This window comes from Callospermophilus lateralis, unplaced genomic scaffold (assembly GCF_048772815.1).
Source record: "Callospermophilus lateralis isolate mCalLat2 unplaced genomic scaffold, mCalLat2.hap1 Scaffold_52, whole genome shotgun sequence".
Classification (NCBI taxonomy): Eukaryota; Metazoa; Chordata; class Mammalia; order Rodentia; family Sciuridae; genus Callospermophilus; species Callospermophilus lateralis.
This window is the reverse complement of record NW_027514454.1, coordinates 4,878,504-4,895,248: the sequence shown is the minus strand read 5'-3', so window position 1 is coordinate 4,895,248 and position 16,745 is coordinate 4,878,504. Positions and strand designations below refer to the sequence as shown.

The 16,745-nt window shown below is 43.2% G+C and overlaps 1 pseudogene; it reads left to right on the top strand.

Annotated features, from left to right (window-relative positions):
• The first annotated feature begins 14,969 nt into the window (after nucleotides 1-14,969).
• On the top strand, nucleotides 14,970-15,459 carry LOC143390240 (heat shock factor-binding protein 1 pseudogene; annotated as a pseudogene).
• The last annotated feature ends 1,286 nt before the right edge of the window (nucleotides 15,460-16,745 follow it).

Here is a 16,745-nt window from a genome sequence, read left to right as displayed (position 1 = left end):
GTGTTAGGCATGGTTGACGACAGACATAAAACATTACCAGGACTATTTAAATACAAGCCTCAGGCTAGGGGTTGTTACTGGGTTACAGAGTGGGTGTTTATCATGCATCAGACCCTGGCTTCCACCTCTGACAATATTTCTACCTACTTGAGACAAAGAGACGATGAGAGTGAATTCACAGTGGGAAAAGTCACCATTGCTCAGTGTGAAAAAGCAGGAAAAAAACTTAGCATCCTATTTCATGGGGCAAAGAGCAGAGAGAAGCATCTCTCTTGGTGAATTTTCCACTAGAAAGCTCTTCAAGAATACAAGCAGCCATAAATGTTGGTGAGGATGTGGGGGAAAGGAACACTCATACATTGTTGGTGGGACTGCAAATTGGTACAACCACTCTGGAAAGCAGTATGGAGGTGCCTTAGAAAACTGGGAATGGAACCACCATTGGACCCAGCTATCCAGCTCCTTGGTTTATACCCAAAGGAGTTAAAATCATCATACTATAGGGACACAGCCACATCCATGTTTACAGCAGCTCAATTCACAATAGCTAAACTGTGGAACCAACCTGGGTGCCCTTCAGCAGATGAATGGATAAAAAATATTTAGTACATATGCACTGTAAAGGAATATTGCTCAGCCTTAAAGAATGAAATTATGGCATTTGACGTTAAATGGATGGACCTGGAGAAAATCATGCTAAGTGAAATAAGGCCAATCCCCAAAAAACAAAGGCTTCAAATGATACACGGATGCTAATTCACAACAAAGGGGTGAAGGCTAGGGAAGAACAGAGGTACTTTGGATTAGACAGAGGGGAGTGAAGGGAGGTGAGGGATCGTGGAGGTACGAAGGACAGAGAATGGATCAGATATTCTCTCCGTGCATATATGACCACACAACTGGTGTGATTCTACTACATGGGCAACCAGAAGAATGAGAAGTTATACTCCATTCATGTAGGATGTGTCAAAGTGCATTCTACTGTCATGTATAAACTAATTAGAAAATTTTTTAAAAAAAATTTAAAGAAAATAAATCTCGAGCTTCTCTCTTCACAGATATTTCTCCTGGGAGCTGCACTGTAAGTACCAGCCACCCGCAATTCTCCCAGAGCCATCCTTCCTGTGTCTAGACAGTCCCCGGTGATTCAGTGCATAGATATCACTCCTACCATCGAAGGAAATCAGTCTGAAAATTTGCCAAAGAACCAGCCACCTCTCAGCAAAGAACTTGGGCCCCATGTGGAATCTTCCAAGAGCAAAAAACAAAACAAAACAAAACAAAAACCCTACACTCTGTCAACTCTAGGGTCCTAATTAGAATGACTTACAGTTTTCTGTTTACAGTTTTATTTTAATAGCTTGATATTTTCCAAATACAATTCCAGTAGAACCAAAGGAGAGATCCTGAGTAAACAGGTAAGTTCAGCAAATAGCACAAAACTCCTCACTGTTTTTTTCCCTTAGCTAAGTGGCTGCTTAAGTTATTGCTACTGCAGTTACTAAGGGCAAAGGTCACTGTGGTAGGAAAGAAACAGCATCGAAACCATAAAGTCCTTTTTTTCAAATAAACTTAAGTATTGCTAAACAGAACCATGCCCATTTCGATAGAAATAATCATCGTTTTCTTTTTCTCTGACAATTCCAGCTAGTAAAAGACGTTTTGAACCCACAGTGATGACGAAACAAAAACCAAGACATTTTCACATTTTTCTTTCAAATTTTCAACCAGTGGGTACTTTCAATGAGTTAAAGGGAAGTGTTAGCAATCTTCGGAGCCTGAGCAGAAATGATAAAATATCCTTCTCAACAACCAAGAGAGCTTCCTCTTCAGACTGCATAAGTGATGTCTTAAGATGTCAGCATTTCCTGATATGATACCAACTACCACCTAACTGCACTCGTTTCATCAATAGGAATTTCAGGGAAAAAAAAATTGCAAAATTAACACCCCTCCCCAGCCCCCCCGCCTAGCGACTGTTACCAAGTAAGAGATATGTTAGAACCAGACGTTCTAAAAATAATAAACATTTGTTCATCTTCTGCAAATTAAATTGTTGAAGTCAATAACAGAACGGTTGAATTTCTCAGTGGGGAGATGATTGAATATTTTACATAAGCAAGAAGTCTCCCTTAGAATGGGCCATATAGTCGTACGTAGCTGCAGAAATTAGAACTGGTTTTGTTTTTTGTTTTTTTCCAAATTTGATCATTCGAAATATTTTATGAAGATCAACTTTTGGCCAGAAACAGATTTTTTTTTCATCTCTTGGGGATGTTTTCTATTCAAATAGATGGTACCTGGGAAAGAAAAATCAGTTGTCCCATTTGCTGCACAATGTACTTACGTAAGAGTCTAAAGGTGACCAAGAAGAGCGGTTTTGGGTACACAGATGGGTTTCAGGCTCAGCTTTCCTGGAGATTCAGCATCGGACCCCCCCACGCACCCCGTTTTCTTGAGTCTTGCTGATTCTCTGTTCTATGGAAGCACCCCCAGCGGTGGCCCCTTAAAACTTCTGGCCCCCTGAAGAGCAGTCATTCTTGCTGACAGTGGCTGGGTTGGGGGTGGAGTTACAGAAGCTCAGATCTCTCTTTAATCCAAAAATACCCTGTCCTCTCCATGGTGCAAGAATAGAGCCAATTTACCAGCTGCATTTATAGGCACCCATCTACCGTCTCCAAAATACAATAGTCCTTCCTCTCCTGGTGGCCCATTAAGGTCCAACAGAAAACCATGACATCAGCATGATAAACTTCAAGCTAACCAGAAGGAAGGAGGCCCAGCTGCCCACCTGTGGTCACTTGGGAACACGCACTCGATATCGAGGACAGATCAGGAGCTACTTGTTCCTGTGACATGGGGTTGAGTCAACCTACGATTCCTCGAGTGCTCTCTGAGAATTGAGCTTCCAGTGGGCCATGAAAGGTTAAAGAAAACAGGGGCACAATCTCTTTCAGGACAGATGTTTCTAGAAAGTTGAGTCAAGTGTTAACCATGGTAGGGGGTGGACTTCCCTGAGATTCTTGAGAAATCCGTCCAGTTCTACTGAAGTTCAGAGTCACAAAAATCTTTCCCCTCTCTTTATTTTTTCCCCCTTTTTATAATTTATTGATTTTCTGCCAAGAGCATTTATTTGACAACCAAAGTGGTGGTTGAGGCCCATTTTTAGAGCCTTTTTTTTTTTTGAGTTAGCTGTAGTGACATCAAATTCGAGGCTCCACTTCACAGCAGAAATTGAAAAAGATACGAAGAGGATCTGTGCTTTGTTGGACTCTTTAAAGAGTTAACTTCCTCTTTTATCTTGCACCGTGCAGTTAGAGATAAAACCCATTTTTTTAGGAGAAAAAGAGAGAGTGCAATAAACCAAAAGCACATTCCTAAAAGTATAAATGCCTAACAAGGACTGTTCAGCCAATTTGGGGTTGTGTATTGTTTCACCCCTAATGAGCCTCTGATTGGTTTTCTGAAATAGTCCTAAAGTACCACTCATGGGTTCCAACTGTGGGCACACACACAAAGCCCTCTGTCCAGATGGAGATGGTACCGCCACCCTGAGGGTCTGGCCAATTTGCTGCAGATATACCTGATAATTAAATATGTTCGCTCCCATCAGACATGACCATCCCACATCCCTGAGCGTACCTGTGCACGGACACTCTCCTCAAAGTCAGTACCAACAGCAGAAACCAAGGACCCCGTTGGTCACGTTCATGGTGGCCGACCCAGGCGTGGGGGCAGATGTCCAGGTGGGTACAGCAGAGGTAAATCAACACCCAGCCGTGACAAGGCAGGACATAGGTGCTGAAATCAAACAGGGGGACCAGCAAGGTCAGGGGGTGGTGCACGCTTACAGTGAGGATGTAAACCAACCAGGTGACTTGATTTTGAAATGCAAACTTTTAACAGCTACATAGATTGATTTTTTTTCCAATAACAATGAAAGGGGAAGTAATCACATGGAGTAGCAACCTAGGGATCATCCCGGTCATGAAATGTTCAGTATATTTCATTTAAACGGAGTATCGAATGCATTCTGCAGGATATAACTATGAAGCACGGTCAGTTTTCATGCAATAAATGAATTTTAGATCCGTGGAGTATTCAAAGAGTCTGGTTTTTCCTTTCCTATCTCCTTCTTCTCTCCTTCTTATTTTGTGTCTTGGATCTGCATGGAAATATATATATATATATATATTCTTTGCTTTGGGGTAAATAATTAAGTGAACATAAAGATGAGAGAGGGAAAGAGAGAAAGAGAGAAAGAGAGAGAGAGAGAGAGAGAGAGAGAGAGAGAGAGAGAGAGAGATAGATCAGCAACTTTTTGAACACTTCAGACACAAACTGTCTTGGAAATCCAAAACACCTTCAGCAGAAACAAAAATGCAAAATGCCTTTGGTTACATACGGTAACACCAGTCCCCTGTTGTAATTGGTTCTTAATTTGCAACTTTTCAGATGAGCTCTGAAAATTCCTCAACCAAGATACATTATGACACTCTATTTTCTAGACTCATATATTTTCTAAGAAATCCTAGCTGCATGTGTGTTCTAGTTTTCATCCCATCCAGTATCGATCTGGAGCCACGGGAAACAGATGTGTCATATTTATATAAATTTTTAACAAAACTATGAGAGTTATTTCAATAGGATTCAGCCCGGCATGCATCAGCCCATTTCTTACTTAATCCATTCATAAAGTCAAAAAGAAAAGTGCTCTCTCTGGCCAGCCCCTGCCTGATGCAAGTTTGAAGCCTCATCATTAATTCTGTCTTTACTGACAAAAGTTAGTATAAGTTCCTATCTTTACAAATTGCAACTTTTCACCTTTTTTTAAAACCTCCCTCCCCACCATGCAATTATTAGGAGGGGGTGCACGGGATACCTCTGGTGTCCTAGGACAAGGTGTTCCTCTGCTCACCTGAGATGAGTCAGGCATCTGAGGCCGGCTTCCTGAGAAGTGCAGAGGCCATGCACTCAGAGGCTGTGCACTCAGAGGTCGGCAGCCGGGCATGGAGAGGGAGCCTTATCTCGGGTTGCACCGCTTGACTCGGAGACAGTTCTTGACTGTGTCATCATCACAGCTGCACTGGTGAGAAACGCACAGGCAGTTTCCTCCGCGATGGGAGAGCAATGCACCTTCTCTAAGCCAACACCCAGGAGGAAGGAGTGGGTGAGAGGACCAGGATGATGAACTTGGCACTCCTAATGACCACCCCACTGTCAATCAAAAGCATCTCTCCGGGTCTGGATAGCCACTATCTGATAACCGTCTTGTCTGCACCTTGACCTGCTTTGGGACACAGTTTGGTGTCTTTGGGGGTTGACATTAACTTATGTTGGTGGCCACCAGGTAATGGAGTCTTCTCTGGACCCTCTAAAGCTTTGCATTATTATTATTAATTTTTTTTTTAATGTGCTGCATCCGCTGGAGTAATGATTGTGTCTCGTCTCCAGTTCAAAACTGGGTACATGATTTGACAAGCAGTGCAGACTGAGGAATAGGAAAGTCCCCTCATTCTGAGCCTGAGGAGCAAGTTTTTGGTCACTGGGTGATGCCCCTTGCCCTTCTTTGTCTTGGTAGCAAGCTCTGTTTCCATGTAAGCAAAGCTACTACTGTTCCATTTCTTTCTTTTTAAACACATTACTTATTCATTCATTTATTTTGGAACTGGAGCGCTTAACCACCAAGCCACATCCCCCGCCTCTTCATTTTCTCTTTCCACATTTATTTTTCTTCTTTTTCTTTTTTAATGATACTGGGGATTGAACTCAGGGGCACTCACCACTGAGCCACAGCCCTTTTTTATTTTTTATTTAGAGACAGGGTCTCACTAAGTTTGTTAGGGCCTCGATGTTGCTGAGGCTGGCTTTGAACCTGTGATCCTCCTGCCTGAGCCTCCTGAGCTGCTGGGATGATAGGCGGGCACCACCACGCTCAGACCCACATCTTTATTTATTTACTTTTTAGTTGTAGGTGGACACAATACCTTTATTCTATTTACTTATTTACATGTGGCACTGAGGTTCAGACCCAGTGCCTCCTATGTGCTAGGTTAAGTGCTAGACCACTGAGCTACAAACCCAGCCCCACATTTTTTCTTCTGTTTGCTTCTAGGGAATTTCAAGGTCAGCTGAGAGCAAAGCTGCCTTCTTTTAAACATGTGACCTAGGGTGGGACTGACCAGATAAGAAGGGTGTTGAATGCATTATCTTTGCGGTTGTTGATGTTGCTGGTTGCCTTTGAGAGGGCTTTAGCCCTGGGGGTGCATGTGGTACGATTCCTCAATCCAGGAGAAGCAAATCTCAGTTTGGGGATACTGAAGCAGACAGACAGCAGACGCACAGGGAACGCGTTGCTGAGGTTAGATCAGTATTTCCATTTCTGATATGATGGACAGGGAGCCCATAGACGAAAACTTCCACACGTCTCTGCATCCCTACTGCAGGGCCGGGAATGGCAGTGCAATCCCAGCAATCCCAGGAGCTCAGGAGGCTGAGGCAGGAGGATCACAAGTTCAAAGCCAGCCTCAGCACCAGTGAGGCCCTGTATCTAAATAAAATACAAAAATAGGGCTGGGGATGTGGCTTGGTGGTTGAGAGCCCCTACTGTACCAGACCGTTAACTGGGACAGTTGCCCCAAATGAAACCAGATCAGGCATTGTTCGATGACCCCCCAAATGTGACTTTCCTTGGGGGGAAAGGAGAAGTAAAAGAAGGAACAGAGAGAGATCCATCTCTTTGCCAAGTGGTGCCCAGAGAAGTTAAGATAGGCTATCAGTCATCTGAGAGCTCTTTGAAGTCCTCCCCATCTGGCTTCAGTTGTAGCACAGCCGTCACTAAAGAAGCTGAGAATACTTATGAGTACTACTGCAAGGGCAGTAAGTCTGGGCTCAAAAGCCTGCATTATACTGTTCCCTGTATTTTTGAAGCTCTTACACATGAGACCTATTTACTGCATGCAGCTGTGCACCGTGCCAGGTGCTCTCAGAGTTACAGAAAATTAGAGCTGGCCCTGGCCGCTCCCCCCACTGACACTCAACCAGGCATATGATCCTGTCCCAATGAAGCCCATAATAATAATAAAAAAGTCATGTGCTTATATCCCCCACCCCGGTTTTCATAACAGCAATGGAGAAGCAGCAGGAATGTGGATGGTTTATGTTGTAGGAAGTCACTTTCATTCTTTAGGATATAAAATACATGTCCAAAGACATTGTCATGGAAGGTGCTAGAAGGATTCCCCAAAGTCTTTTTTTTTTTCAAAAAAATTTTGAAAAATTTTGACTCAATTCCATAAGAAATAAAACAGCGTGGGTTTAGCCCAAATGTCATGGGTAAAAAAAAAATCCCAAGAGTAAAAAACTTGGAAAGTGGATTCAGTGACTCTTAACTCTTTGCAAAGTATGGTTTGGGGAGCTTATTAAAGGTCTCCACTCCTGGAGATGCACTCGGTGGAAACAATGTGAAAGGTAGACCAAGATTTATACAAAAGAGAAGGAAATTTACTGTGACTTTCCTTGTAAGAGTTTAAGTAATTTAAGAACGATTAAGAGAAGGAGATGAGTTTATTTTCTTGGTACTGGGGATTGAACCCTGGCGTTCTGTATTTCTGAGCTACACCCCGCCCAGCTCTTTTAATTTTTTTTTATTTAGAGATGAGGTCTTGCTAAGTTGCTGAGGCTGGCCTTGAATGTATTATGATCCTCCTGTCTCAGCCTCCTGAGTCGCTGGGATGATAGGTGTGCATCACCATGCCAGGCTGACACACAATTTGTGAAGTTGCAATACATGGATATGAAAATGGGTGTTATCAAAAACTCTGGCGTTAAAGAAATATATTCAACAGGCAGTACATAGGCACATAATTTTTATTTTATTTTTTTCAAAATCTCAGTTTGGGTTAGATGCTAAGACTGATAGGAGAGATTATCTCTACGTGGTGGGAGTCTTAGTCAGGTTTGGCTACAAAAAAAACCCACAAGCTCCTCAGTGTAAATAAGTATTGGTTTCTCTATTGACTGAAGGTCTGGCTCACCTTGGGTTGGGCTCCAGATTACAGACTGGAGGGCTGGGATTGTGGCTCAGCGGTAGAGCACTCGTCTAGCACATGCAAGGCCCTAGGTTCGATCCTCAGCACCTCATAAAAAACAAATAAATAAAATAAAGGGTATGTCTAACTACTTCAGATTACAGACTGGGCTCAGGTTTGTTCCCAGCATCCGCCAATCATTTGGAACCAGACACTACCCAGAGCCAAACTGTCAAAGAGGCAGATCACGGCCCGAGCACATTGCAGACATTGAGTCACATCAGTGTCGAGGACGTCCCCAAAACCCGAGCAAATGGCAGGGTGAAACTCAGAGTCAGCTGGCCCAAGCCCAAAGCATACTCTGCCCAACATGGTAAGGCCCGGTGGTAGGGGTACGGGTTTGTACAATTACTAGAGGGGAGTGAAGGATTGGGACCAATCATTTGCTCTATGGAGGCCGAATTAATGTGTCTTTTATTTATTCTTGTGCTTTTATATGTAGAAATGTTTTAGTCCGTACAAATGTGGGGATATATTTTTTTTTTGGTACCAGGGATTGAACTCAGGGGCACTGAACCCCTGAGCCCCATCCCCAGCCCTATTTTGTGTTTTATTTAGAGACAGGCTCTCACTGAGCTGCTAAGCACTGCACTTTTTCTGAGGCTGGCTTAGAATTAGCGATCCTCCTGCCTCAGCCTCCCGAGCCGCTGGGATGACAGACGTGCTCCTCCATGCCTGGCTTGCATTACACCTTTTTTTCAGTGCTGGGGATTGAACCCATGGCCTCCTGCATGCCAGGCAAGCCCTCAGTCAGTGAACCACATCCCCAGTCCCACAAGATACATGTGGAAATCATTTTGGTCAGCCTCCTGTCTTTAACTTGGTCCACAGATAACACAGGGCTCCCCCGCATCACCCTCTCCCTCTGTGTCTTCAAAGACACTGGTTAATGTGATTAAAAATAATCTCAATCAACTTTAACTCAGCTGTAAAGACCCTCTCCATTTTTTTGAGGCTCTCGCTTTGGGGAGGCCCTTTCTGGCCTCAAAGTCTTCTTTGTCCCCTCTGAGAAGCCACAAGGCCCAAGTTTCTCACAGGATTCTCAAGAGCAGCATTGAATATGGGGAGAAGAGCAATTGAGATGAAAAGTTAGCAAGTGGAACCCCCCAGGCTGCTGTGGGTGGGGCTTGTAAAATGGTACAACCACCTTGGAAAATTAACAGGCATTTCTCCAAAAGGATAGGGTCTGCCTCTAATCCAGAAATTGCATTTCTAAGCAAAGACCCATCCAAGAGAATTGAAAACGTATGTCAAAAAAATAATTACTATGGTTGGAGGGGGAAGTCTGGGGGCTGGTAGAACCTGGGAAACCAGACTTCTTTGGGGGTGATGAAAACATTCTATATTGATTGTGGTGACAGTTGCCATCTCTGCAGACACCGTAAAACCACCGAGTTCTGTACTTTTGGAAAATTGTCTGACATGTGAATCATATCTCAATAAAACCACCATAAAAACTCTAGACAGTGTCCCCAACAAGATCTAATCAGAATTCTGGGTAACTGTTAGAAAAATCCAAGTGGATTAAAATCAGTATGTGGGTTTACCACCTGCCCAAGAAAAGAGCCTTTAAGATGAATCAAGAGGGGCTGGGGTTGGGGCTCCGTGATGAGTGCTTGCCTAGCATGTGTGAAGCACTGGGTTTGATTCTCAGTACCACATAGAAATAAAGTTTCAACTCAGACACATTTAAAGCTTCAACTCAGACACCACATCCATTCACATTTCAAAACAAAGAACACGGGCTCTGCCCATTCAGAGAAATAGAAAGCCACATGTCTAAGGGCTGGATGCACAATAATCCCACAGGGGAGACAGTGGATAGTTGGGAATAGAAATACAACCTACCAGAGTCGGCTACCCATGACACTCTGTCTGTTTACCTTCAGAGACCACAGCTGTGGGCCATGCCTGTGGACTTCCAAGCTAAGAAGATTACCATGGTACCTCGACCATGAAGGGTAACTCTTGACCTCTGGAGTCTTTACTGGTGAGATGCAGGCAGGTTCATTTCCATCTAATGTGTTTTGGTCCTTCACAATATCCTGAAAATTCAAATTTGTTTATATATATATATATATATATATATATATATGTATATATATATATATGTATATATATATGGTGGTCTCATTTAGTGTTCACCACAGTACTAAAGGACAGCTTCTACTGTCCTCACTCTGAATCGCCATGCACCAGAGGCCTTTCAGATGCACTCAGGCTGTTCAGGCCCTCTGATGACAAAGATTGTTTTACATGCCATTTTTGAGCATTTTGGCTTAACATTGCAACTGCACCTCAGCAACACAGGTACATGTGCAACAGGAATGTTCATTTTCACACCTAAGACCCAGGCTTTGTGAAGTTAGGATATAAGATGGCTTTGGGTTCTTACCAACCCAGAGGAAGAGGAAGTCAGAGAGAGTTCTTAGGGTTTCAGTGTAGGCTGAATCATGAGAATATTTTGGCTTCATGTAATTTTATTATTGATAACTTGCTGCTTATGTAGAAGTTTATCAGAAAAGTTCAGCACTAGTAAACAAAAGCTTCAGGGGCTGGCTAAGTGGATCACATAAAACCTTTCCTGCTGGACAGAGAACAAAAAGTGAAATTATTGTGACTAATTTGAAAACATATTCAATTAGAGAGGAAAATAAAAGCTGGGTATGAAGGCACATGCTCATTATCATAGCTATTCAGGAGGCTAATGCAAGAGGATTGTGAGTTTGAGGCCAGCACTGGCAACTTAAAATTAAATTAAATTAAATTAAAAGGGGTGGGGATGTGGCTTATTAAGAAGAGTGCTTGCCTAACGTGCCCAAGACCTTGGGTCCAATCCCAGTACTGCAGACAAACAAAAAAGGAAAACAGGAACTGTTCTGTAAAATAAGACACACAGGCAAGTTTCAGTACAGAGCTATCTACATCTCTGACCTATGTTCTCAAAGATTTATTTGAGAATATTTCAGTGTGTGCCCTTCAGTATAGAAAAGGAGCATCGATTCTCAGAGGTCACTGTGCCAGGGTGCTGTAAAGTACTTCTAGTTTTACTTAAATGTACATTCTTCTTAGTATATCATCTCAGGCTCTTGGGTTCTCTGAGTTTTAAAATTATTATATAAATTTGATGCTTAAGACATATAATTATATCAAAGTCAAATGTGGTCTTTCCTTTCTTGGGAGAAAAAAACCCAAATTTCTTTCAACTCAGTGGAGGGCACTGATCCAATTCTAACCTTAGCCCAAAGGTCCAAGTTCATGTACGCAAGAAGAGTTGTGTACACATTTTCCCTATGGCCACATCTTTTACTCAAGCTCCATATCTGACTCACCAGATGCTGCCATCTAGTATCCTACTATAACACAGTAAACACAGTGCAACACAGTGGACAGCAAACGCAACTTCTTCACAAACCTGTGCGACAGTCATGCTTGTTTGGGTTGGGGTTGAAGATGCTAAGATCTACCAAAACATGATTTGGTCACTTATTGTTATTGTGTTGCTGTTGTCCGAGGACATTTCTCTCTCTATGTGGAGAAATGAAACATTAATATAAGCATCATTATTGTATGACCAGAGCAATGAATGAAAAAGGGATTGAGCTAGATTTCGTTCAGACAGTTAATACTGACTCGCTAGAAAATATTGAACAGGTTTCCTAAACTTTCTGTACCTTTGTTTGCCTACGTGTTGAATGTCCTCTCTTGACCTTAGGTTGTATCAATCAGGTCCTAGACTTTTCAATCCCTCCACAGACCCCTCACTGGGACATCTAACAGTATGTTTTGAGTGCTTACTCAGGCCAGACAGTGATCCAGGACAATCGAATACATCCTGAAGGTGACTGTATGGTCTTCCCTCCCTCACACCAGCTTCTCTCCCTTAGAAGTCCTCAGTGGTGGCATACACATCCATATCCCAGGGCAGAAGCCTGTGGGAGCCCACCTTGGCCTCTCTCTCTCACTCAGTCCTGTGGTCAACGATGAGCAAACCCCTTCAAGTGCATCGTCACTATCTTTTTTCTCTCAGCACTAGAGAGTGAACCCAGACCCCACATATGCTAGGTAGTTGTTCTACCTTTGAGCTGCGTGCCTTTTTACTTTGCAGATCTTTTACTTTACAGACCTTTTTATCTTGAGAGGTTCCCACTAAATTGCCCAGCTTACCTTGAACTTGCCATCCTCCTATCTCAGCCTCCTTAGTACCTGGGATTACAGAAGTGCTCCATTGCACCCAACTCAGTCACCAATTCTTAAAATATATTTATTATCCATTGCAAATCTTGTCTCAATGTCTTTGCATGTGTGATCTCTCTGCCCTAAACCTTCTTCCTCTGATTTCACAAAGCTGGCTTCTCATCATTCAGACTATAATTCAAATGTCATGTTTTTACCGCTCTCCTCTTCCACCCACTCTATCCAGAGCTGCTCCCAGCCCCATTCTCATTATTGTGACCCTGTTTGCAATCTTCTTAGCACTGTACTACCTTATTTGTACTCCCCTTTTCTTTTTCTATTTCTCATCACTAGAATGATGATAAGCTCCATAAGTGCAGGGACCTTATCTAACATGTTCGCCTCTCTTCTAGACACTGGGGACATGGCCAACGTGATCACTCTCTATTGTACTCATCTGGCAAATGTCCACTCAGTCCTCTACCTCTTCCCCACCTGCAGCCAGCACACACCATGCTGCTTGGTCTCATGTCCATCAACTTCACGTGGCCCTCACTGCTGCTTGACAATGGTATCATATTCCTCCAGTCCATTCCCTCTCTACTTCCCCTGACAACTGTTTCACATCTTTCTGTCTTCAAACCTCCATCCCCTTCCACCAAGCTCACCTGATGACACTGTTCCTTTTTTCATTTGGACAATAGAGTCAGGAGACATCAGGTGCTGTCACCACCAAATCTAATCTCATATTGAGCCTTACTGTCTATGCCAACCCTCTACTTGTGCATCTCACTCCAGAACACTTCCTGGATCATTCCCATCAGCATTCAATTGCTCTAACATCACCCACCTTAAAATAAACTGCCCTTACTGATAGTTATTGCTGCCAATTTTCTGCTTCTTTTTACATCAAAACTCTTCCAAAGGGGTGAGAGAGTCTGTCTCCACCTTCTTCCCTCCATTCTGGTTTCAGCCACTGTGTCAGGCACTGGACTCCTTGCCAAGGCCACTGGCCATCATGATGTCACCAATCCAGTGCTTACTTTCTACCCTTTCTTCACCCCACCTCTTACCTGCATCTGATGTAGACCTTCACTGGTGAGGCTCCACTCCTTTGTCCTTAGGGATGGCATTCCTTAGTGCTCATATGATTTCACTCGCTGTTCTTAGTCTCTTCTGCTGCCCCTCTTCTCGATTTCTAGATATCAGTTGACCAAGGACTAGTCTTTTCTATAGTTCTAGTCACACTCCTGAGGATATTAGAACCTAAGCTCCATCCAAAAATCATTACTTCCTTATTCAGATTCAGTTCTGACCCTTTCCCCTGAACTCTAGAAAATCTATCCAGTTACCTATGCCAAACCTATTCTTGAGTCTCTGTACCTGTGTCATGATACAGACACTGAGAGCAGATAGTCCCTCAGAGGGGGGTCCTTTCCCAGGTTAATTTCCCTCTTCCTCACCAACTGTTCTGAGGGGTCCCAGGTGGCCCAATGCCTGAGGGCGGAGTGGGACAGGGGACTCAGATGCCCGGGCGCTGGTGGGGCCTGCAATGGGCCCCAAGAAGAAACACCTGGGGCTCCCGCCAACCAGCCTAGCTCCCTCTCACAAACCTCTCCCTCCTCTTCCCCCTCAGCCATCAACCAGGACCCCAGGGTGTCAAGGTTTCCCAGACCTTTTTGGCCTGTGCATCCAAGATCTCTAAACCTCGGCTTTTGAGCATTAAGAGCTGGGTCCTTATGCCTAGTGTGAGATTGCCCCATCTTTCCAGGGATACCCTTACCTCGGAAAACTCGCTTGGCTTGGCTCCATACTCTCACTCCTGCGTGGGGCACCAGATGTCAGGGGTTTTAGCCTCCCTGTTCCCTCCTGACCTGTGGGAGAGATTGGGAGAGCACGCCCCAGCCAGGACAGGCCAAGAAAGGTAAAGGACTGGCCATCTGCACCCAGCCCTCCCTCACAGGAGGACCATCAGAAGCGCCAGGGAGAAGAGTCAAAGCAGGATCTCGTTTAATGAGAAAACATACACAGCTAATATAATGTACAGGAGCCAATCAGGGTAAAGGTGAGCAGGGTGGGGAGAATTTACATCTTCACCATCCTACAGGCAGTAATGGGAGACAGGAGCTGTCCGTGAGGGCAGAAGGGTTCTGAGCCTATCCTAGAGGTGGTCCGATTCTTCATCACAACCCACGGCAATGCCTTCTGGCTTATCGCTAGGTGCTCTTTTAGCCACCTGTGGCCCCAGGACTGGGAAGCCGGTAGCAGCCAGCAAGTTAAGTTTCCTCTTTTCTGATGCAACATGCCCCACATTACATCATGCCCTACAACAATCCTCTTTACTATTTTGAAATATTCAATTAATTACCATCAACATGAGAACCCCACTAAGCTAGAGAGCATTAGAAGTATTCCTCCCATCCAGCTGGACCCGTGCCTATTAACCCGCCTTTCTCCACCCCTTCTTCTTCCCACTCTTCCCAGTTCTACTCTCTACTTCTGTGACATCAACCTTTTCAGTTTCCACATTAAGTGAAAATATGTGGTATTTGTCTTTTTTGTGCCTGACTTTTTTCATGTAATATAATGTCCCTAGGCTCATCCATGTTACTCTAAATGATAAAATTTCATCTTTTCTTGGCTGAAAAAAAACTCCATTGTAGGACAGTCTGAGACCTCGTCGCCAAGCTGGGAACCAGAGAGATGGCCGAGACTGACCCCAAGACCGTGCAGGACCTCACCTCGGTGGTGCAGACACTCCTGCAACAGATGCAAGATAAATTTCAGACCATGTCCGACCAGATCATTGGAAGAATTGATGATATGAGTAGTCGCATTGATGATCTGGAGAAAAACATCGCAGACTTCATGACACAGGCTGGGGTGGAAGAACTGGAAGGAGAAAACAAGATACCTGTCACACAAAAGAGTTGAAGGTTGCTAATTACCCTGAAATCTGGAACACCATTTTTCCAAGCCAAGAGAAAACTGAATGGCTTTTTGCAACTAACTACTACTAAGTGTAGACAGGTTTTATATTATAGTGCATTCTTATCACATATAATAAGTTTTTAGAGTGATTTTTCTCTCCAGTTTCTGGAACATGGTATCTTCACATCTTGAAACTTGGTCAGTTGTGCTCTTAATTATTAAACACTAAAATTTTGGCAGTTCCTGCATAAAATTGTCAAACTGTGTATTTTTGTGAAGTCCTTTTTTACTGCCATTCTTTTGTAGTAGTTGCTGTTTGATAAAAGTTGCTGTATAATTTTTTATTAGATAAGTAGTAAATCCTTCAATTATTGTTGGACTTGGTGAAGTAAAACATTTGTAGAGTTTGGATTCTTTCATTTTCAGCACAAAGTGACTGTTGTGCTAACACTAAATAATGTGTTGGCGATACTTTCCAAATCGCTAGAAATTGTTTATTCAGAAGTGTTTGTCACTACTTTGTTGCCAAAACTCCATTGAACCGCAACTTATGACTAGTCTGTGAGATCAGATGCTAAAGTCAGTGAAAGGTAACCACTGCCACTGTACTGCATTAGTATTTTTAAATACAGGAAATACTCGAATAGCCTGATGTCATGAGGCATTCGTTAGAGTTTTGCATGAGATTCTAATACTTCAGTAGGCCTCTAGTTGTTCATCTACAATGATTACCACAAAAAAGGCAGGATTTTAAACTCAATTATTCCATCCTTTCTTTGAGCTACTGATTGTAAAAGAGAAAAAGAAGAGAGAATATTAAGTCTGTGCCAATCACTTGGCTAAAAAATGATGAATGACTGGCAGTAGGCTCAGGTTTTTGAACTATTTCTTACCTAAATTCTTTAAGAGTAATAATTTTTGTTACTGATTATAAAAGACAGAGTTAATAACATTTGCCATTCAAAACTGCAGTGACCATGGTCTTCATAAAGGCAAAACTAGAAAAGAGTAGGGTTTAAGTCTCCCATATCACCAGTCTTGTTTGTATTGCAAATATATAATATTAAGAAATGTTTTGTCTTATTTATAGATTATATGGGGAAAACAGATTCTGTAATAAAGCCACCAGGATTGTCATCCAGCTGTAGCAGCTCTTGGGAGGGGCCAGCAGCAGGTTCTTCAGGGTAACCTGAGTGTGTGCTGCCCAGACTGGACCCTAGGCCCGCTGCAGCCTGCATGCAGGGTGTGTTCAGGGCTATTGAGAGCAGTAGAAATGATAGGCCGCTGGCTATTGGAGGATGGTGCAGACTTGGGGAGGAGTTGACTTCTTTGAAGTAACATATTTCAGAGGCCAAAAATAAAGGTGCCTGAAATCCTGCTAAAAAAAAAAAAAAAAAAACCAAAAACTCCATTGTATATATATGCCCCATTTTCTTTATTCCTTCATCCACAATGGGCATCTAGGTTGATTCCACATCTTGGCTACTGTGAAGAGTGCAGTAATAAACTGGGGAGTGATATCTCTTTCACATACTAATTGTATTTCCT